Source organism: Cryptomeria japonica, chromosome 6 (genome assembly GCF_030272615.1).
Source record: "Cryptomeria japonica chromosome 6, Sugi_1.0, whole genome shotgun sequence".
Classification (NCBI taxonomy): domain Eukaryota; kingdom Viridiplantae; phylum Streptophyta; class Pinopsida; order Cupressales; family Cupressaceae; genus Cryptomeria; species Cryptomeria japonica.
Window position 1 is genome coordinate 538,551,012 of NC_081410.1, and position 23,300 is coordinate 538,574,311.

The window sequence follows — 23,300 nt, forward strand, 5'->3', positions numbered from 1 at the left end:
AGGCATACTGGGGCAAAATATTTCGTTTTCTTTGAAACAACGTCGTTTCGACATTGTCTCAAAGAGGGGCAAATGTAGACACCTAAAAATGTCTCATTGATCATGTACTAATTATTCCTCTAATTGATTAAATAATTCTTTAATTATTTAATTAAATTAATTAATCTTATTCTTCTAGTTTCATATTTCCTCATAATCTTACTAATCATTCTATTTCTTATTCTTTCATCATTTAATCATTCAACCCTTTTCTAAATATTAATTAAATATTTGCTATTTAATTAATTGTGATTTAATCCTTTAAATTAAATAATCTTTATTATTTAATTAAATTCTATTTCTAAAATAATTAAATAGTTTCTTTAAATTATTTAATTAACTAATTAATTCTTCTAGTTCCCCAAATTCTAATTTCATTTAATTTCAAATTCCTCTAATTTCTTCTAAATTCAAATACATGTGCATGATTTCAAAAATCAAATTCAAAATCAAAGTCAAGTTCTAAATATATTCAAATACTAAATTGAATTTAAAATAAATTCAATTATTTGAATAAATCTCATGCAAACATTAAATTGAAAATCTAAGTTAAAATGCAAGCACATGCTAAATTAATTAATTCAATCAATTAATTAATTAATTCAATTATCTCTCCAATCTCTATTTCCATCTTTTAGTTAGCTTTTTCTAAATAAAGCTTTCTTTGTCATCAATTAATTTCCTCCAATCATTCTTTTTCTTCCTTCAGTTAACTTTTTCTCAATCAATTGACTCAATTAATCTATTCAATCTATTCAGTTTCACCTCTAAATCAACAGTTTAACTATCAATTTTTATGTGAGCTCACCTGAGTTCCACCTCTTGATCAATCTGTTCCACCTTTCAATCAATCTTATCCAATAATCTATAAATTGAGCATTCAATCTCCATTTTCAACAATCACGAACTTTGAATCTTTGTGTCAATTGTAGGTTTCCAACGCAATATTTGAGAGCCATCATACCACAGAGAGGAGAAGGGCAATGAAAGTTATACGTAGTCATGAAATAGGGAGTTTTTGATTGATTTAATTTATAATTCCTATTTCTTGCTTCTGTGTTATTTCATTATCTGTTTGTTTGAATTCTTTGATTAGATAGGGATTCAGGATTTCCCTTTGATTCTAATTGATATATTTCAAAGATGAATTTTGCATGCATGACAATTAGGCTTAAGGTTTAGGGTTATGGTTAGGATTATGGCTAGAGTTAGGGTTTACATCATTCTTATAGTTAATGTTAGGGTTAGGTTTTAGGATTAGGGTTTAGTGCTAAGGTTAAGATTACGGTTAGGTTTAGGGTCTACATAATGGTTAAGGTTAGGGTTTGGGATAGGTTTTAGGTTATGGTTAGGGTTAAGGTTTAGTGTCATGGTTAAAGTTAAGTTTTAAGGTTAGAGCTAAGAATTATTGTTAGGGTTAGTGCTAGGTTTATGGTTAGGCTTAGGGTTTCATGTTATGGTTAGGATTATGGTTGGTGTTAGGGTTTACATCATGATTAGGTTTAGGGTTGACATTATGTTTAAGAGTTAGGGTTAATATTGTGGTTAGGGTTGGGGTTTATGATTATAGCTAGGGTTAGTGTTTACATCATGGTGAGGTTTGGGAGTTGGGTTACAATTACATGTGATTTTATGCTTGTTAAAGTGTAATATTATTTTATATAAATAAATAAATATTATATCTATGTATTTAATATTATTGTTAAGGCTAGGCATTATTGTTAGGGTTAGGGTTTAGGGTTATGGTTAGGCTAGGGTTAGCGTTAGGAATATGATCATGGTTAAGGTTTAGGGGTATGGTTAGAATTATGGTAAGGTTTATAGTTAGGATTAGGGTTAGAATTATGGTTAGGGTTAAAGTTTAGGGTTATGGTTAGGATTGTGGCTAGGGCTAGGGTTTTCATCATGGTTAGGGTTAGTGTTGGGGGTTAAGGGCTAGGGTTAGGATTATGGTTAGGGTTATGACATAGAAAGGATATAGTTAGGGATAGGTTTACATCATGCTTAGAGTTAATGTTAGGGTTAGGTTTGAGGGTAAGGTTTAGTGTCAAGGTTAGGATTATGGTTCTAGGATTAGGGTCTACATCATGGTTAGGGTTAGGGATAGGTTTTAGGTTATGTTTATGTTTAGGGTTAGGGTTAGGTTTTAGGGTTAGGACTAAGGATTATTGTTAGGGTTAGGTTTTAGGGTTAGGGTTATGATTATGCTTATTATTAGGGTTGGAGTTCAAGATTATGGTTTATATCATGGCTGTGATTAGGATAAAGAATGGTGTGAGGATTAGGATTATATAATAAATCTTTACTTTTAAGGTTATCGATAAGGTTTAATTAGGGTTATGATTATATTAGCATATAGGTTCAATTAGGGTTAGAGTTCAATCACATCTAGATTAGGGATATTGTCAAGGTTACAAATTTACTATGGTAAGGTTTTAATTATAGTTAGGGTTAGTATTGGAGTTCAATTAGGGTTACGATTCATTCATATTATGATTAGGGTTAAATTAGGATTCAAGTTTAATTAGGGTTAGTGTTTGGGATAGAACTCAATTAGGATTAATGTTTAATTAGACTTAGGGTTCATATTAGGATTAGTGTAGTTTTCTGTATTTGTTATCAATAAATATTTTTTTAATTCATTTATGATTTGATATTTTGTGGCAATTATGGTAAAAAAGAATACACAAGGAGAAGACAAGATAGGTGAAGAAGCTCAGGTTTGGAAATAAAGTTGCTAGTTTAATTTAGCTAAGTAATTAAGGAAAATGTTAAAGTTTTGAATGATTGAGCATGTTTTCCTCAAAGCTCATTTCATGAGTTTTTTCATCAATCCATGTTTTAATTTAATTTAAACATTCCTCCAAAATTCTAGCTCACTGCCCATTACACATATATTGTTTATTGTGATAAAAATATTAATATAAATACTTCATAAATAGTTTGATGATGATTTAATATACATTTGACTCATAAATCATAAATTCTTGATGATTTGGTCTTCTAACCATTTATTATATTTACTAAAAGTAAATTTTCTAATACCAACTATTGGATAACTAACAAAGATTACCACTACATAGATCACCAGGCAACTTTCTCACTTAATGCTTGTGATTGTTCACATGTGTAATAAACCGTTTCTTAACCCCTAGTAAAATCTCACTTATTATATATATTATCTTGACATAAAATCTCACTTTTTATATATATTATCAAAGTTGCATGGACACATATATAAATACAAATATGGGGATATGGATACGACCATTTTTAAGACCCTTGATATGGATATAATTGCATATGATATTCATAAAACACACATAAACATATATTTGATACTTTTTTGAAGTTATTTGAGGAGGTTTTCATTAATTCAAAAGCAAAAATAGGAACATAAGTGCTACATAAATAATTATAAGTTCATTTAACAATTTACAATATACAAAAACAATAGAATTGCATTGGAAGATAATCTAAAAAATAGGGTTGTGGAGAACAAAAACATTTCATTTGTCTTTCTCAATTGATATAAGTTTTGTTTATTTGATTTAAAAAAAAAAATTGCATGAATATTTTTTTTCCTAAATTAAATTTAGGAAGATTTATGTCAGTTTTTTTCAAAAATCAAATCACATTGTATTCAACATAGCCTAGAAATCAAGATTTTTTGGACATGCATGAGTAGAGTATCCCATAAATATCCTATTGTATCAGTTACACATCCTTTTCAAATACAAGGATATATGTACTCCGAGAGGGACATAGTCTCCATTAGGTCTGGAATTTGATGGCCACCCCTCCCTGTTATATGATTTTTTAATGACAGTTTAGTGATTTTAATGCCTTTTATTTTACGATTTAAGAAAATTATTAGGCTTAATTTTTTTTTTTAAATGTGAATAATTTAATATATATATTATTTTAATTTTTAAACATTTTTATCAATTTAATAAATAATACATATCGAATACCAAAAATATTTCTATTTTTAATAAATCAATGTGCAAATAATTTAGTTATTAATTTAAAATATATTATTATATATTATTGAAATTAGCCAATTATTTTTAATAGAGATTATAATTTTAAAATATCACTAACAAAGAAAACAAGTAAATTATAATTATAATAAAGATTATAATTATAATTTTAGATTATTATATATTACAAATTTACAAAGTTTTGAAAAAAAACATGGACTGAATTTTTAAATAAAAAAATGATGAATAATATATTCATATTCTCAACAGATTATGAAAACTAGGAAGATGATGCAAGTGATTGCAACTAATATTTAATTAAAACAAGGGAGACAAACAAGAGCACAAACAAAAAGATAAGACTTACAAAAATTGTAGATGCAAAATAAAGAAGAAGCTTTTCTTGCAAGAGTAAAATAATTCAAGAAAATATGATAATTAAAGAGAGTTGGTCACCTGCATCAAAAAAGTAAAAGTACAAAATAAATATCTTTAAATTTCACAAATTGAAGCTACAATAAAATAAAATAAACCAATAAAATAAATACTATATAACTGAATGAACTTACAAAATAAATACCTAGAGTTAAATTCAATTGCTGTGAAAAGAAAAGAAAATCCATGTGCTTTTATTATTCATAATATCTTATATAGATAAAAAGAATATAAAAATTTGAAAAACAATGATAAATTAGCAATACACTCAAAAATCTTAAATTCACTAAGCTTGTAAATTCTCACCCAAAAAACTTGTTTATAATTGAAATAGAAACTATTCTAAATTTTTTTTTTACAATATTCTAAAAATTAGAAATGATTATATCTTATCATTTCAGTTATTGTAAGTTTCTAAACTGACAATCTTATAAACAATATTAAAAATTAAATTGAAAAAGTTTCTAAATTTATATAAGAAAAAACATACTAGAAATTCATATAAAAATAATATAAATTTAAAATATTATAAATAAATTTATATTTTAATAATAAACTTTCTAAAATAATATATATCAATATTATAAATTAGAATAGTATATAATACATATTACCTATTGTTAATTTTTAAGGTTTATTAATAATTTGAAGTGTCATATATACAGTTTTTGAAAAAAATAATGCAGCATACGATCTAGTAATTTTATTAATTGTCATATACGATCTAAAAGTTAAAAAAAGAAGACCGTCAAATTACAGACCTGGTCTCCATTGTTTGATATGGGCTTTATTAGGTATGAATATTGAATTGTCTTGATAAGTAGTAGACCAATATAACATAGACACATTTAATCGATTAAACATAAGATTTCAATATGAAATAATCCATTCAAATTAAATTAAATCGATTAATGTTGAAGGAAATCTCTTTAAAAGATTTTGATAGCCTTTTAAAAGGACAAATTAATAAAGATTGTTTGGCATTTTCTCATGTAAAACAATGCCAACTGATGTTTAGCTCAGCTATTTCAGAAGACTTTTAGAAAAGACAAAATCAACATAGCTGTTTACAGATAATTTCGTGATATCTTTCTTAGATTCTGTCTCGCCTTTCTCTCAAACAAAACACAATTGTCCGTTATACCCGAAGAACAACCAATGAGTGTGACTGTGTGCAGTGTGACAAAGCTCTTTAGGAAAAAGCAAATTGAGCATTGCTGTTACAGATTGTTCTGCATCTCTCTGGACTACTTTACATACAGACTAATATTTACATGGCCAATTGCTTCAGTTCTGAGCGAAAAATTAGTATAACCAAATAAAAAGTTATTAAATGGGGATTTTAAACAGAAATATAGATCTATTCAGAAGTACTTTACATATTTACAGTTGCCAGCTTCCTGCATTGCCCATGCCTGCCCTTTCCAACCTCAAAAATTGTAGCGCCCAACAGCGTGGGTTTGTGTTGAGCTCTGAATTGGAATTGGATGTAGTCTAAGAGACCCAATGAAAAATAAATGAACAATGTTTTACCTTTTATAGCATGTTATAAGATTTTTGATAGATCCATTGGAAACCTCGAGGAAGTTGCATTCCATCTCTCCGCCGTACAGCTTGTCTACCACTGAACACGTTCGTACATTACAGATGGTTCGCTTTGTGAGAGATTGTTTGTTGTCGGCATGAATGGGAGGCAAAGGAGAACACCAAGCAGTTTTTAATTTAGCAATGATGACTCATAACAATGAATGTTAAACGCAGGGAATATTATTCCCACCTATCTCCTTGTCGCTGAACAATGACTCATCTGTGATACAATAATACGCACTCTTGACAAGAATATTAAAAAAAGAGCAGAGGAATCTCCGTTTGCAGTTTGTTTCGGAGAAAGTCAATATGGACCCATCCTCTTCTTTCCGACATTGTCATAATGCATTCGTTTCTGAGTTTCCTTAGTGAATTGTTGATTTTTCATTGCAAAATGTGCCCACAAGTAATAAGTTTCAAGTAAATAGAAACTTATTGGCATGTTATTGGCATCTGTTTATAGTTCCAGAATGCCAGAAGAGGTTTGTAATTTCAAGAGGTAAGAGAACATTCCATTCTCAAAGTTTAAGACAATGTTTTCATTTTTTCAGATGTTGCATTTGTTGGGAATGTGAAGTCCAATGGTCACATGATCATTCGTTTTTTCAACTCTTCGATTCATAGTTGAATATGAATGCATAAATAGATGTGTGCAATCCATATACTGATGTATTGGTGTATTGATTAATACAAGTTATCCCTGCTTGAGAGTGGACGTAGCCTTTTATAGTGAACAACTATAAATTTGTGTCTTTGTGTTTTTGTCTCAGTATTTTAGTTTCTACTGTTTTGTGTTGTTTTATTATTATTTTCTCTACTCTTTTTTAATATACAATTGTTATCAGAGTTTGGTTAGATTGAGTAGAGATGCAAGAATGTGATAGAGAAGAGAGAATCAACTAGGAAGAGTGTTGTTGAGCTCTCATGTCTTGGTCCTATGGCTCTGGAGAATTTCATGATTAAATGGGAGTTGTTTATCCTACCTTTGATTTGCCTTTGTGTGAGATTTTGGCAGATGAGGTTGATTCTGTCTTCGAAGAATTTCTTGGCAATTTAGACTCCATAGAGAGTGATGTTGTGCAAGCAAAAGATGAAACAATCTACCATGTACGTTGGTGGGATGACTGAAAAAAAGAGGAGGTTTCAGCTGAAAACAAGGAGGATGTTGGGTATGTTTCCTTCTCGACTCTTGAGGCATATATCAATAATTTTGACTGGGAAATTGATGCTATCCTTGTGGTGCAGGGGGATTTCAGTGGCTCACAATCAAAAGTACAAGAGCATGAAGAAGTTGAGGCAGATGGTGATTGTTCAGAATTTGTTGAGGAAGTTGAGCTGCAAGTTGTTATTAATTTAAATAAATCGTCAGTTAAAGCAATCACCTCTATTGAGAAAATGGTGGTTTGCATAAATGGATTACAACTCAATGATAACAAGCTTGAATCTAAACTAGAAGAGGCAGATAGATCTAAGGAGGTTGAACCCATTGAGGAACAACTCATGCTCAAGGTGGAGGATTGGTTTGCGCCTAGAAACGTTGAAGTGAAAGTCATGGCAGAATTTGCTCTTAACAAGGATTCATTTGAAGCCAACATAAGACATTATCCCAAACTTTTAGATACCTTTGCAAAGGAAGATTGTTTGGAAGATATTGAAAGGCTTCTACATATTAAATTGGTGGAGGCAACAACCCTGAGATTGGGCATGAAGCCAAAGAGGTGGAGCAAACCATGCTAGCGGCGAGGCACAAAATGTTGGAGGTCTTGTAGTTGGGCCCAAATTTGTGCAAACACATTACCAGTGATGCAATTAGAGTTGTGGTCTTGTGTTGCCTGAAGCTAAGGTGGTTGAGTGGGCTTAGGGATGTGGATTTAGTTTTCGTCGGAGCCCTCGTGGTAGATTGCCCCACTTTGGCAGACTTAGGGTTTCTAGATTACATGAGCATGCACTCAAGAATGTTAGGTTGCTCAAGTATTCATCTATGGATAGAAACAAGAACATTAAATGGAAATCAATGGCAGAAATAGAGAGGGTATTGAAAATAGCGTTGCTATGCATTGACGAGGACAAGGATGAGAAGATTTCCATGAGCCAGGTGGTTGAGATGTTAAATTTGGTAGAAGGAGGTGATGGAAATGTGATTGAAATGTCTCAAATATTCAGGTCTAATGTGTTTGAGCGACTTGTGGAGAAGTGGAACGGACTATTGAATGAACTTTTGAAACAAAGTAAAGATGAGGCTGCAGAGAATGAGGATAATTATGGAAATGTGGAGAATTCATTTAAGGATTCATTTTTGGAGGAAGGGTTCATATTAGACAAAAAGATTGGTGCTTCTGATTTTAGCATAATGGGTGAGTTTGTGTTTGAAAGAGTTTTTAACTCTGATTTGGCATGGACAATGTTAGATCGCAATGTCCATGAACAAGAATTCGCAAAGCTAAAATCTTGCAAATTGATCGCAATATGAGATTTGAAATGGAAACAAGGATGTCACAGTGTGTGGCTGTACCAGTTGGCCTTCATGGGGGAGATTGTTGGGAATGTGAAGCGCGATGATCACATGACCATTTTCCTTCTCAACTGTTTGATTCATAGCTGAATATGAATGCATACATATATGTGTGAAGTCCATGTATTGATGTATTAGTGTATCGATTAATACAAGTTATCCTTGCTTGAGAGTGAACGTAGCCTTTTATGACACGAACCACTGTAAATTCGTGTCTTTGTGTATTTGTCTTAGTATTTTAGTTTATACTATTTTGTGTTCTTTTATTATTATTTTCTCTGCTCATTTTTAATTTACAACACTTGCAGCAAGGTATTGTGGCTTGACATGATGTGACACTTCTGCTCCCGCTGAAAGAATAATTCAATAAGGAAGGATTATAGAATATATATATGTGATCAAAGTGTTAAACAATTTATTTTTGTTGACTGATACCATGTGAAATTAGAAATGGTTTCAAAGAAATTCTTTCAATAAATTATGACAAAAATAAGCTAGTACTACTTGACTATGACTATTATTGCTCAATTATGACTCTAAAATTTTGTTTATAAACAAAGAATGAAGTGGTTATAAAATAAATATATATTGTAAGCAATCATTGAGAATTATGTCTATGATTTCTCACTTCTTGAAAAATCCAACCATGGGCTCATCAAGATCTGTTAGATGCAATATTTTATTTTGCGAGAATTGTAAAATAAGAGAAAAAAGAAAATCATTTGGAAGTAATGGGAGGGACAAGGACTTAATTAATTGTAAACCCATCTTAGGCAAAAATGACATTATGTAACCAATGTGGTTAAAGGATTTCCTTGCCTCGTCATAGCACACGATATTTATTTTCAATTTTCATTCCATTCACTTCATACTATATTGGGATTATTTGAATGTATTGATTAGATCATATAGATGCGATGTTGGTGCCAATTATTGTATTTCTCTTTTCACATACTTGTTGGACTAGTTCCTTATGTCACTTAGCGTGCAATTCTTCCATCTTTCAACATGTTTGAATAATCCCTTTCTAAATCCAAAAATGCCTTGCTAGCACTCAACATGAACTAGGCTACAACTTAGCCCATATTTTTCAAAGAGAATACACAAGAATAATCTTGTAGAAAACTGGAAACTTTATTTATAAAATTCTTTTTAAAATATGATTATATGATTATCAAATTTAGATTTTATTATGCATATACATATACATATACATATACATATACACATACACATACACATACACATACACATACACATACACATACACATACACATACACATACACATACACATACACATACACATACACATACACATACACATACACATACACATACACATACATAAGAAGAGATTAATATTTTTATCTAATCAAATTGACAATAGTGATGTATTAGAAATAATTTTGAAGCAAAAAATTATATATTACTATTAAGTTTTGCACATTTGGTTGAATTTAAAAAAAAAAATTCAATTTGTTCTAATTGATCTATGATGTTTATTAGATTTTTTTTCCTATCTATTAAAAAAAAGAAAAATAATACCTTTTTTTTTAAAAGGTTTGTAATATTTTGGTTGTTTCTTGCAAATAAGGTACATGGTTCACAATTGGTTGCACAACATCATTCAAAGCAATTCATGTGCCTTGTTTATGTTTCCATATTTTACAAACATGTCTAACGAGGAAAACATCCTTAGATGATTATTTATTTTCTTCTTGTGTAAAATCCTCAAACTAAATTTTAGATAGAGTTAGAGTTAAAAAGTCAAAATCAACATATCCATTAATTTTCTCAAATTTCTCAAGGAAAATTGAAAAGAAACCAAATCTCGCAAAATTTTATTTTTATCCCTTCTTTACTATTTGGATTTTTTTTGGGAAGGACTTTCATGACCCATTTCTTTACATTCTTGTGAATGTGCACTAATTAGGCTTTGATTCAATTTTTGGGAGGCATATGGTGTGAATTGGTTGAAAATACAAATTTTTGCAAGTGTGTATATGGTGGATATGGGTGGAGATGAGGTTGTCCATGCTAGAGAACTTGCATTTGAAGTTCAAGTGGTGAAGTGGAATAACAATCATAATCATAATAATGGGTCACTTTAAAGCACATGGAAGAGATTAAGGATACGATCAATGGCGATAGATAAGAATAAGCCCTTCCCTCTTCAAGAAATTGAAGCAAGTTCAAAGAGGTTAACCTCATGTTAAATATTAGGGTTTACCTTAATAAGCCATTTTCTAAATAGATTAAACTGGGAGAGGCCCAAACCTTTATATAACCACAAAACCAGTAAGCGACATAAACCAAGGGCTCATGAGGAGTAAGGGCCCAAGAACAAAATGCCTATTGCCAAAAAGGAACAAAATCTAGCAAGCATCCAACACAATAATCAAAACCTAGAAAACTAGCTTAATAAGCCATGTTAGTGACTTGTTTAATTTTTATAAACTAATTAGTTTTATTCTTCTAAGATAATAATCCCTCATCCTAGAATTGGTAACCCAGGTCTAACTTGGTGCAACATGTTAGCTACAATTTACCTACCTTGGGTACTGCTTCCTTGTCAACCCCTTTAGCCTCCACTTCCAACCCTATTAAAATTTATCCATTTGGGCCTTCAAGTATATCCTTTATGCTTAGGTCATCAAGGTGGATATTTCTCCCAAGACATCTAAGGACAAAAAAGTGTGGTTTCTAGACCAACGAAAGGTTTCCATTACTCCTAGCATTGACCTAGGCTTTGATTCTATGTTGGGATTCAAAACCAACTCCAATTTCTATTTAGATTTTTCCAATTAGAATCGCGCATAGATTCCCCACCTTTTTCCTACCCAAAGGGTCACTCCAATAAATAGGAAGAGGTGCCAATTTTTAGGCCTATCCACATTGAGTGCATTTTATGTATTAAACCTCAAGAAAAGATGGAGGACCTTTGCAAAGAATTTAATACTCACATGGAGAAATCAAAGTGGCAGTTGACCTAAATGGATTTTGTCAAGAAGAAGATTTATACCTTAGAGATGCTGGTTTTTTAGAAGGCTCAAGATTGGCCAAAGTAATCTCTCCATAAGGGTGTCTAGGAGTTGATGAAAAAGATTGTTGACATTGTTGAAAAATGGAGGATGATTGAGAAGGAAATGCATGTATAACATTGTAAATTATAACCTTATACAATTTACAACACTTTTTGTGCCCTTTCCTTAGTGCGTTTTCTCTTAGCTCTTACTTAAGCCTATTTTTGGCCTTTATACTACAAAATTGATGTCATATGTCTGTATGGTGATATTAACCCTTGTCTCGAGCTGAGTGCACCTCATCCTTAGCTTTTTCACCTTATTTTGGGTGGACAAGGGCATTTGGGTCACCCTTAACTTAGACAAGGGTGCCTAGGGTGTCCTTGTCCCTCAAAATTGGGCCGAAATTTGAACATGTTGGTGCCCACTTTCCACAAGTTGGTTCCCAATCATGATGCCTCAATATGATCATTAAAGTTTGGCTCAACTTACAAAATACCTTGAGATTGCTATATAAGAGAATAGTTTAAATTTATTTCACCACATCCATCCATCATCCACATTCGTTATCATTCACTCACATCCATCAAGCATCAAGGTGATATTTCATCCCAATGTATCTTGCAAGAATTCTTCAAGTCTAGGCATTATGGAGTAGTACATTACAACAATCCTCATGCAAGCATGCATTTAAATGATCGATTTGTTTATTTATTGTTGAATGTCATGTCATTTTATTGCATCAATAGTTGTGAATCACATTCAAAGAGCATAACATAATCAACCTTCAACAACTTCAACAAGCTTGAGGTGTAATATTCAACATTTTACTTTAGAGTCTTCAATTTAATTATAGAGTTAATTTCAAACTCGAGGTTTGACCTAGGCAAATCCCTATCAGCAAAAATATTTTCCTCCTTTGTGTGTTCAAGTGATAGGATCCAGAGGCACTATTATAGATTTAGGAAGAGTAGACTAAGACACACAAAATTAAGTTTGGCAAAGGTGGAAAATAGAGGACAAGTTTGAATGTAAGAAGACAAGTCATTCTTTGAAGTTCTCTCTCTCTCTCTCTCTCTCTCTCTCTCTCTCTTTCTCTCTCTCTCTCTCTCTCTCTCTCCTCTCTCTCTCTCTCTCTCTCTCTCTCTCTCTCTCTCTCTCTCTCTCTCTCTCTCTCTCTCTCTCTCTCTCTCTCTCTCTCTCTCTCTCTCTCTCTCTCTCTCTCTCTCTCTCTCTGGTAGTTCCTTTTAGGGTAAAGTTGGGTTCCAACTCACATTTTAATTGATTTTAGAAGTTTGTTTCCTAGATATAGTTAGTTGTTTTGTTTTTATTGTAGGAATGCTGCTCTGGAAATTGGTTGGTATGCTATTTCAATCGTCCAATTATTTTTCTCTATTACTAGTTACCCCTTTGGTAATATCCTTGTTTTGTTCCAAGATTTGTGCCCTATAAAAAAGCCCACCTTATCTTAATAAAAAAACAATTTGAGAAGTTTTGCTCAAGAGTCTTTATTAAAATATATTGTAATGCTTTCCCATATTAACTCTTAATAATAACATCAAATGATTTGCAATAATATATTACATCCAATAATTTAAACCTTAACATAATTTCTTCTATGTTTGAAAAATCACCTTTTCAAACCATTGAGGATGAATTTCTCCAAGTGCAAAAGATGAAAGATTTCTTAAAAGAGTTACCAGGGCATTGGATTTGCTAGTGAGAAGTCAATTTAGTTGGTATAAATAAGTTGTTATTTTCAAGATATTATTAGCCATGCTAGTGTAGAGGCAAGAGCTTGTAGGAAAGGAAGATGAGAAACATCGAAAGAATAGGTAGAAGACTATTTCTAAAAATATGTAAAATCCTATCACTATGTAATTAATAGAAGACTACTCCTTTAAAATGATTGCATGATCTGCATGATATTAATTTCCTTTGTAGTTTTTTTTAAAGAGATTCATTTAAATGCACAAAGATTAATATTTATTCACAGTGAAGAAATATATACTAGACTAGCATGTTGACACTTTCAATTGATTAATTTTTTATTTAAAAAAATTCTTAAGAGCAATATCTAGATTCTAATGCAACGAAAGAAAATGGTCAAAATATATGTTTTTATTCATTCTAATGTTGGTGATAAATTGTGGTTTGGGTATTTTTTAGTACAAAGGAAACCAATATGTAGTTTGCTATATGAAGTATTTCAAAGATATAGGGTAGAGAAATTTACAACATAAAAAATATTTTCAATCAAGAAGTATTACGATTATTAATGTCATTGCCACATGTGTAATATGGTTGGAGAGAAATAAATTTAATTTACTCTATAATTGGAGTTATAAGAAAGTTTTATGTATCGATGCACTTTTAGTGAAAATGATTTTTTTATCATGTTATCTTATGTTTAGACTTTTAGGGCTATCTTTGCTACATTTAATGAAAACTCTGAAGAAATACTTGAAACAATAAGTATATAAAGTGTAGCATATTCACATACGAGGTTGGGGGCATCAAATGTTGGAGGATTTTTATCATCTCAATTCAACTTCTTTCTTAGAGATAGTTCTTTGTAAGAGAAGCATATATTATTATTTTTTTTTCCTTTTTTGATGCAGACATAATTGAAGAATGCACATATTTAAAGCTTTGTTTTCTGAAGATAGGTAGGGATCTAGAGTGAAATCAATATTGATTATTGCCTGGGTAGTTAAAGTGTCTATAGATTTGGAGAATTATACCATTTCAAAGTTTATGAAACAACTTGATAGAGTAATGAATTAATGTCCAATAATTTAGGAGGTTTATGATTAAAGAGATTAAGAAGATGGTAATCCAAGAACAAAATGAAACCAACTTGAGAGCTACACCTTTCCAAGGGTTACAAGGAAGCTTGATAGTGTTAATCTTGGTTCAAGATTAGTTTTCTTGAAGGTTCAAAAATTCTAAAGAATATGCAACATAATTGATTACCTGGAATGTAAACCTTAAGGGGGTTGTTGAAGTATTAATGCTTACTTTGATAAAGTAACCTTAGTGACTTGTTTATATTCTATTTGAGAATTATATTTCCATAAGATAGCAGTTAATATTTCTATTAATTTCTTATCATTTTCTATTTAATATTATGCAAATGTGTATATTATATTTAAGTTTTCCAATATCTTAATCACCAGGTTTTTATTTTTTTATCTCTCCTACATTTTTTTTAATGAAGTTCAGATTTTTATAGAATTTTTATATTTTGATGAGGTTTATGGTCTATAATTATCCTAGTCCTATTATGCATGAGGTTGATGAGAATGTTATGAGCAAATTTACTCTTTAAAAAGGCTAAATCAATTGATGTTTGACCAAATCTCCTAAAAAAGCTAGCTGATGTTTAGCTTAGCTCTTTAAGAAGACTTAGTAAAGACAAAATCAGTGTAGCTGTTTACAGATGCTTCTATGATATCTTTGTTTGATTATGTCTCGCCTTTTTCAACTTATTCCTCAAACAAGAGACAATTGTCGGTTCTTGAAAATGGCAAAAAGTTTACAATTGTAGAAAATGGCATGGACCACATATGACCATGCCTAGTGAAGTGTCACAACCATGTATTAGGAAAATTTTCAGTATGAAGTATTATGCCACTCTGAGCTTTAAAGATATTCCAGTTTACCCAAATCCCATACCCACAAAAATTAAAAAGTATTTGCCAATATTCAGTGGGAAGAAATCAGAATCAACATGTCAACATTTGAAGAGATTTTCAGATTTGATGGGAGAGTTTGAAATTTGTCAAGAAGATGTGTGTATGAAGTTATTTGTTCAGTCATTGAAAGAGGATGCAAGGGATTGGTTCTCTTTCTTGCCGGAAGATTTATTTCCTCATGGGAGGAATTGATTTCAGATTTTATAGACCAATTTGATGAAAAAGTGAGTGATTGTGATTTGCTGAAAGAGTTCACGTACATACAAATCAGGGAAGATGAATTAGTACCAACATTTAATATCAGGTTTTCACAAACATTGTCCAAAATTTTCAGTAAGTATAAGTTTGATGATAAAGTATGTTTGGAGATTTATATGAGTGCATTTGACGAGAAGATGGGTTTCTTATTGAGAGACAAAGAACCCGAAACCTTGTATGAAGCTTTTAATACAACTAGGGACATTGAGAATAATTTGAAATTTGGGATATCCAAGAGGTTTGTGTCCGCTATTGTTTCTTGTCAAAGAACCTTCAATGGTGAGATATCGTGTGAGGTTGAACAAATCGTTCCTTGTCCAAATAGGTTAAGCTCTGCTATTCTAAATGGCTTTGTTGATGCATGTGAATCAAAGTTAAATGAGAGTCAAGAATCTCTGTTGTTAATGTTGGTTGTCTCTCACAGTGATGATGGAATGATCAGTGGGAATTGTTGTGATAATGCTGATACAGAGATAGACATATATAAGGGATATGTACCATTTGATTTGTATGCCAGTTATGTTGTTTATGTGACTGCAAACTCTAAAGTTAATCATGCATCTCTCAAGGATAATGAAAATGAAAACAATGATGGTGATGACCATTGGTCTTTACATGCTACTAATGTGTTTAATGTTGCAATACCAAATACTAAAGGATCACCAAATGTTGCTGATTATGTAAATGAAAATGTGCAATATGATGTAAATCAGATTTTGTTTAAATCTGATAAATCTAAAAATGAAATTGTGGATGATGCTAATAGTGCTTTCAATGCAAGTATACCCAATGATGAATGTGTTTCAGAATGGAGTGGTGCTGCTGATTATGAAGACACTGAGTTTGATTTCCAGCACCTTGAAGGCATGCAAATGAACAGTGAAGAGAAATTTCAGAATAGGAATGATCTTGACCCGAGTTTTTCATTTTCTTATGATCAGCAAATGAATGCCAGTCATGCAGCTGATGATGGTTATGAAAATTCTTATTATTCATCTTATGAAGATGATATAAGAGGAGACCAAGCTGTATATCTTAGTCATGAATCTGAAAATAAAAGTATCTTTGAAGATAAGAACATATGTGGAAGTGCTAATAATGTTCTAGTTTTAGATTTAAGTGAACCTATATTTGAATGCTTTCAAAATTTCAAGTACCATGAAGAGAATGTGAATGTTGATAGTATGCTTGAGCCGGATATGGAGTTCTTTGCTTTTGATACTAATGTTCATGGTGCTGATTTCATTGATGAAAATGCTGAAGTTTTCCCTTGTTTTGAACAAATTTGTAATGCTGATGTAGTTTCGAACAGCAGTAGCATGGGTTGTAAAATTTTACTTCATGATGAAGATAAGAGGCATGGGTTGTGTGATGATTATTTCAGACCACAAATGGAAGTTTTTCAAGTGGATGTAAACCTGAATGAAGAAGATTCAGCTGAGGATTTGCTTCAGCCAGAGGTATGCATTCTTTTCGATGAATGGGATATTGAGGATGTTGATGTGTTGAGCTGGATGAACAAGGATGGTATAGAGTGTGATCAGCATGGTGAAGTATCACATCTGGATCAAAATATTTATGTTCCTTGTTTGCTTCAATTGGATAGTAATGCCCCTCATTCTATGATTCTAAATGATAACAAAGCAAGTGCTGATGAAAATTACAATGTTGAGAATGAATGCTTTATTTTTGAAGTTCAACATGAGGATGCCTTTTCAAATGATAGAATTGATTGGGATAGTGAAATGTATTGCAGTTTGTGGGAAGGCCTCTACAGTGTTTTGTCTCATGATTTTACTTTTGTTGAAGTAGTGTGTGATTACAAAGTTCAAAATCAGGCCGAAGGCGTGCACACCACCAGTTGTTATAGTAATGAGACAAAAGGGGCTGATTATAAGGATTATGCTTAGTTGTTATTGAAAGGTTCCTTTGTTTGGATCATGATATCAGGTGATGAGAATCAAATTTTTGATAGAGGTAAATATCGAGGAAAGTGGAGCAGTTTTTATTTAGTTGTCAGTATGCTTGTATATTTTGTACAGTTGCTTTGCTTCAGTTGTGTGGTTTTCAATAAAGTGCCCTGTTGTTTGGGTTGAATAAGGAGCCCTTGTTTTTGAGAAGAGAAGAGAGAAGTGTTCTGTTTTTGGGTGGTCTGCTCAACCAAAGATATCTGGATTCTTGTGTTGATCTTGCAAATCAACCATCCCCAGTCAGAGCCACTGTTGGGACTCATTAAAATTGAGTCAAGTTTAGAGGTCCATTTCAAAATTTTGCTTTGCATTTCCAAAGGAGTCGATTTGAATGGCCTAGTTAGAGAGGGTAAAATGGAGCCAATTGATTTTCAAAGGGTAAGGCTTGGAAAATGTTTCCTACACCTTTCATTTGGCCTATTCAATGTGTTGCAACTTTCAGAATTCAGTTTGGATAAGTTTACCAGGTACCCATTTCGAGGGGTGAGTTGAAAGTGCATTTTAGGCACAAATGCAGATTTTACTAAGTAGCCTACTTTGAGTTCTTATATCTTTTTCCCTATTGATAGCCATGGTAAAATTAAAAATGGATTCAATTCTATACATAAATGTGAGTCAACATGCAAATTTTCAAGTCTTTATGAATCCATTTGCTCAGTTTTCAAAGCTAAATCCGTTTGTAGTTTGTATGGCTTGACAAGTCCCTATTTCGACAGCTAGTCGGAGCCCTGTTTTGCATAAGTGTAAAAGTTTCCTCAGTAAATGTCATGCCAGAATGTTTATTCTAGGCTATTGTTGGTATAAATGACAAGCTATGTTTCTAGTTTCAAGCTCCTGCTAATCTGTTTGATCGGTTTTCAAGAGGGTTCCTCGAGCCATCGTTTTCAGTGATCCGTACTTTCATTGCCATATTAGTTAAAGTTGCTATTTTCATGAGCCCACTATTTGTACCCAGTGAGACTTTTGGTTGAACTAAGAATTCTAAGTTTTAATATGTACTTCAAGGTACCTATGTCTCAGATTTGAGGGTCTACAAAGGTCGTTTGATATTTTTAAGAAAGGCATCATGAGTTGCCTGAGCATTGACTTCATCAGGTCCGCAGTGCCGACAAAGCCACTTAGTCATTTTTGACCATTAATATCTCTTCGCTCGAGATTCATCTTCAGAAACCGTTTGGTAGAGTTCATGCTTGTATATCAGAGTACACGCCTGTTAGATGGCAAGGTCCAGAAAGGTGTTTTGACAGGTTTGAAAATTATGTCTTCCTGATTAAATGCGAAAATGTGGCATAAGTGCCTGAAAGTTGTAAAACTCAGTTTGATGATCCGAAAATGGTGCCGATCGTTTCCAGAGGTATGTTTAAGGTCTGTGAGGCATTTCAGAGGTCAGTTGCATGAAAACAAAATTTTTTTTAGTCGGACCCGCTTTGGGGCCCGACCTAGCTCATGCCTGTGCATTTATTTTTATGGCGAAAATGTCCTTAATACATGACTTCATGATGCATAAAGATATGGGATTGCGTATTAATGTTACTATAATTTCTTGTTAAATATCCTAGTCCTGGTATGGAAGAGGAAGAGATTGACATGGTCAATGAGACAATTCCCAATATGGAAAAGAGTATAATTTTGGAGAATAGAGAAGTCCTTTTATACTCCGGTAATAGACGATTTTCAGAATCAAGCTTATGCATTGGCTATTGAAAAGGGAAAAGCACAGATCATCTAATTGCTACCAACAATCAATCTTCAGTCCCTATTGTGCGTGAGTTGGAGCGTGGCCATCAAGATTTCAAGAAAATTTAAATTGATAAATGTGTGAAGCCCAACCAACACCCATTCCTTGCTGTGCGTGGTGTTTGGGGAGTGCAGCGAATCCGCAAACAAATGTAATGGTGTAGGTTCAAAACAAGTCCCCCCCCCTCACGTGGTTGAGCAGAGTGCAATGAAATCTAAGCAAATGTAATTCAGTTGGTAGAGGATAATTAAAATCACGTTTTAAGCAATTGCAATTTGGTAGGGTGTGGTGTGAAGACTGAAGTCTCTCCAGGCAAACTAAAATTGGCAACCATAGCAAATTTCCCCTCTGTCGTGGAGTTTAGATGCAGCGTTGGAGACTTTCAGAAAAGGCAACGTGGCATGGTGGTTTGGCCATTGAAACAAGAACCAAATGCATTGGCAGTGGTAAAGCCAATGTTTAATCTCCTACATGGTGTATGGAGTATGGTGCAAAGAAATGTAAAGAGACAACATTTAACCAAATCTAATGTAATGATACCAGTGTAAAACATATCTTCTCCTCCTTGCGTGGCAGACTAGGCATATGAGTTGTAGCAAATTCCATCAGCAGTAAAAAAAAAACCAATGAAACTTCTCAACAAAATGCAATTTAATAGAGCGTCCCTCCTCCAGGCACATGGTGTTTGAAAAGGATTACAATATAAAATTCTGAGCAAAATGCAATTAGCAGTAGGCAATGTAGAGTTGAAGAGGCAATGAACTTCAAATAGCAAACACCAATTCAGCCCCTGCGTGGAGTTAAGAGGGCAGCATTGAAACCAAATGCAAATGGCAAAGTCAACAACAGTCCTCCCTCCCTCACGTGGCATGTGGTATGCTATTAAAATGTAGAAAATCTTCAAAACATAGCAAATCCTCTCCTCACATGGAAACCGATGAAGCCCAAATGCAATTAGCAGCTCCTCCCTTCTGTGCAAAGAGGTATGGAGATAAAGATAAATTTGATGGCTCAGCTTTGCCTAGGATTAAAATTGAAGAACCTATTGTGAAAATGGCATTTTCAATTAATACTTCACCATTTGTGGGGCGTGAGGGGAAACATGTGATAAGTAGAAAAATTAAGGGATGTCTTTATCATGAACTTGAGAGGAATTTGGCAATGAAAGTTGAAGATGGAGGGCGATGAAGCCCCTTCAAGAAAATGTAGTAGCTGAGTGTATTGCTAGTTCCTCCATTAGCAACCACTCAGAAAAACTTTCAAGTTCTAGGCTAAACGCATTATCCCACATTGGCTAGGGGATGGAACTTTTTGATGTTTATAAGCAAAGCTTCACACTACCATAGTGCCGGTTGGGTGCCCAAGTGGACCCCACGCGCGTGGGTGTACTTCTCAAGGTGACTAAGGAGGCCGACAAGTGGCAACCAGGTGGACCCCACACATGCACAGATCTCGGGGAAGACAAATTTTGTAGAGAAAGAGCGGATTAACTAGTGAGCAGGTTGTCGAAGATCTATGGTGCGTGTGGATTCGTGAAGGGAAGATGCACGCCAAATAACTATCACGAAATAGCGAAAAGCACGTGCTCAAATGGCGAAAGTTAAAGACCCTGCAAGTTCAGGAGATCCAACGAATGTCGCGACTTCGTGAAGGAAAGATGATCGCTGGTCGTGGGTCCAAGTAGATAGACAGCTCGCGGGTCCCGATGACATGACGCTGAGGTGGTGATGACGTGTCGCCAAGTGGCCGACAAGTGGTAGTCAGGTGGTGTACACATGGTGGTGATGAGGTGTCATCCCAAGTGGCATCCAGTGGACTCCATCATCCAATCAGAGGCTGCCACGTGGCAGGGCATTAGGGAAAAATCAGACCAAAAATCAAAGTTAAAAAATTAAAAAATTAAAATGATGGAGGCATATGAAGAATTAATTTGCCCAAAGGTCTATTTTTACTCAAAATGGCAAGTATTATATATTATCAGAAAGCTCTCGAGATAAGGAATCCAATCATGTGGTTAATGTTTAATTTTTTTTGGGTATTTTTGGAGTGGTTTCCATGGGAAAGATGAAGGAAGTGAAATTTAGTTAGAAGAAAAGACACTTGGCAATTTCGGTTGCAGACCAAATCTTTTTCCCTCTCCTTCTTATTCTCATTTTCTTCTCATTGTAAGGGTTCCAGAATTTTGGAGTAAGTGCTCCAGTTTTATTGGCTTCCAATTCTGAATTTCTTGACCCTAATTTGTAGAATTCTATGGATCTTTTCAGGGTATAGAGGTTACAGTGCAGTGTTGTAGATGTGGTTTTTTAGTTGCAGGATTTACTTGTGTCAGGCATGAGTAAATTTCCCATAATATTGTCTCTGTGCATGTATTTCATTGTTATGAATTGAATCCTCAAGGAGGCTATAATTTGTCATCTCAAGGAGATTGTATGATTGTTTGTAGGCATTCTTTCGTGAAGAGTTTAAATTCCATAATCAGTCATAAACAATGGAATGTGTCCCAGATCTGATAATTTTGTGAATAAATTGAGTAATGCATTAGTATAAAGTATTAATGCAGGGATATCTTGTAAGGAAAACCAATTTGTAACTAGGATGCACATTTGCAATTCTTTGTGTGGCTCTATTGCCCAATGAACAAGGCACTGGTCTTTGAAAGATTTGGGGATAGTTTCAGATTAATTCAAATATAAAGACAAATCTATTTCCCTTTATGTTTAGGGGTGTGTTATTTTCATTCCAAGCTTTGTTTTCATCAGTGGTTTATACAGATCTAGCCAATCTGTATGTGTTATCTAGTTTGTTGAGCTTGTGGAATGGTTTATCTGCTTCATTGATGCTGTCATGGTGAGCAAATGAGTTTGATTCAGTGCATCAAAAGGGTATCCCCCCTAGGTCTAGCAGAACCTGAAGTGTAGGAGGATCAATTAGGGTCCTATGTTATGTTGTCCAAGCCCTGATGTGTTTCATAGATCGAAATTGGCCATTTCATAGAAGGAATGCAGGTGTACTTGGGTTAACCAGATTTGGTGAACAACAGAGAACACCAAGTATTTTTTAATTTATCAATCATGAGTAAAGTATGAATGTTAAATGCAAGGAATATTGTTCCTATCTATTTGCTCATGGCTGAACAATGGTGCGCACTCATGACAAGCATATTAAAAAATGAGCAAAGGAATCTCCTATTTTACAACTGCTTCCGAGAATGTCAATTCGACCGCCGATGAAAGGGCCTCGCCCTCTTCTTTCCGACATTGTCAGAATGCACTCCCTTAGTGAGTTGTTGATTTTCCATTGTTTATTTTATTTGTGCAGATGACCCACAAACTGGGCTTAATTTTAATGGTTCACCCTGCCTGTCAAGAAGTAATTTTTGTACTAGTGAAATGCATTCGTACTCATGCTTGAGTGGAGGGTTTAGAATTTAAACAGTGATTAAATTTTTTATTCACTGCAAATCACGAGCCAGCTTTTGATCTTTCTAATTCTCATTGTGAAGATTAAAAAAACAAATGTGCTCACAAGTTAAGAAAATGGAAATTTATTGGCATGTTATTAACCTCTGTTTATAGTGGAGAATGTCATAAGAAGTTTGTAATTTTACGAGGCAAGAGAATGCTCCACTATCAAAGTTTTACAATTGTGTTTTCAGCTTGTCCAAGACATTATGGATGTTGCACTTATAGCAAGGCATTGTGGCTTGACAGAAGATTAGTGAAAGAATGTTTCAATAAAGTACGTGTATGTGTATGTGTATGTGTATGTGTATGTGTATGTGTACAATTAAAAATTATAAAAGAAAATACAACTTGTAATAATTATTCTTAAATATATTTCCAGTAAAGAATTTTTTCAAAATACTAAATGCAAAAGAAAAAATAGAGGGGCAACAACCAAATATTGTGTTATATTTTAAATTAAAAAAGGAACACTTTTGTGTTTATGGAACATTTCATCCTCTTAATCTTTGATTGTTTTTGAAAAACTTTAGTAGTTTAGAAACTAGATTTAGAGTACAACACTTGTTTTTTCTTGTACCCTCAAATTTTGAT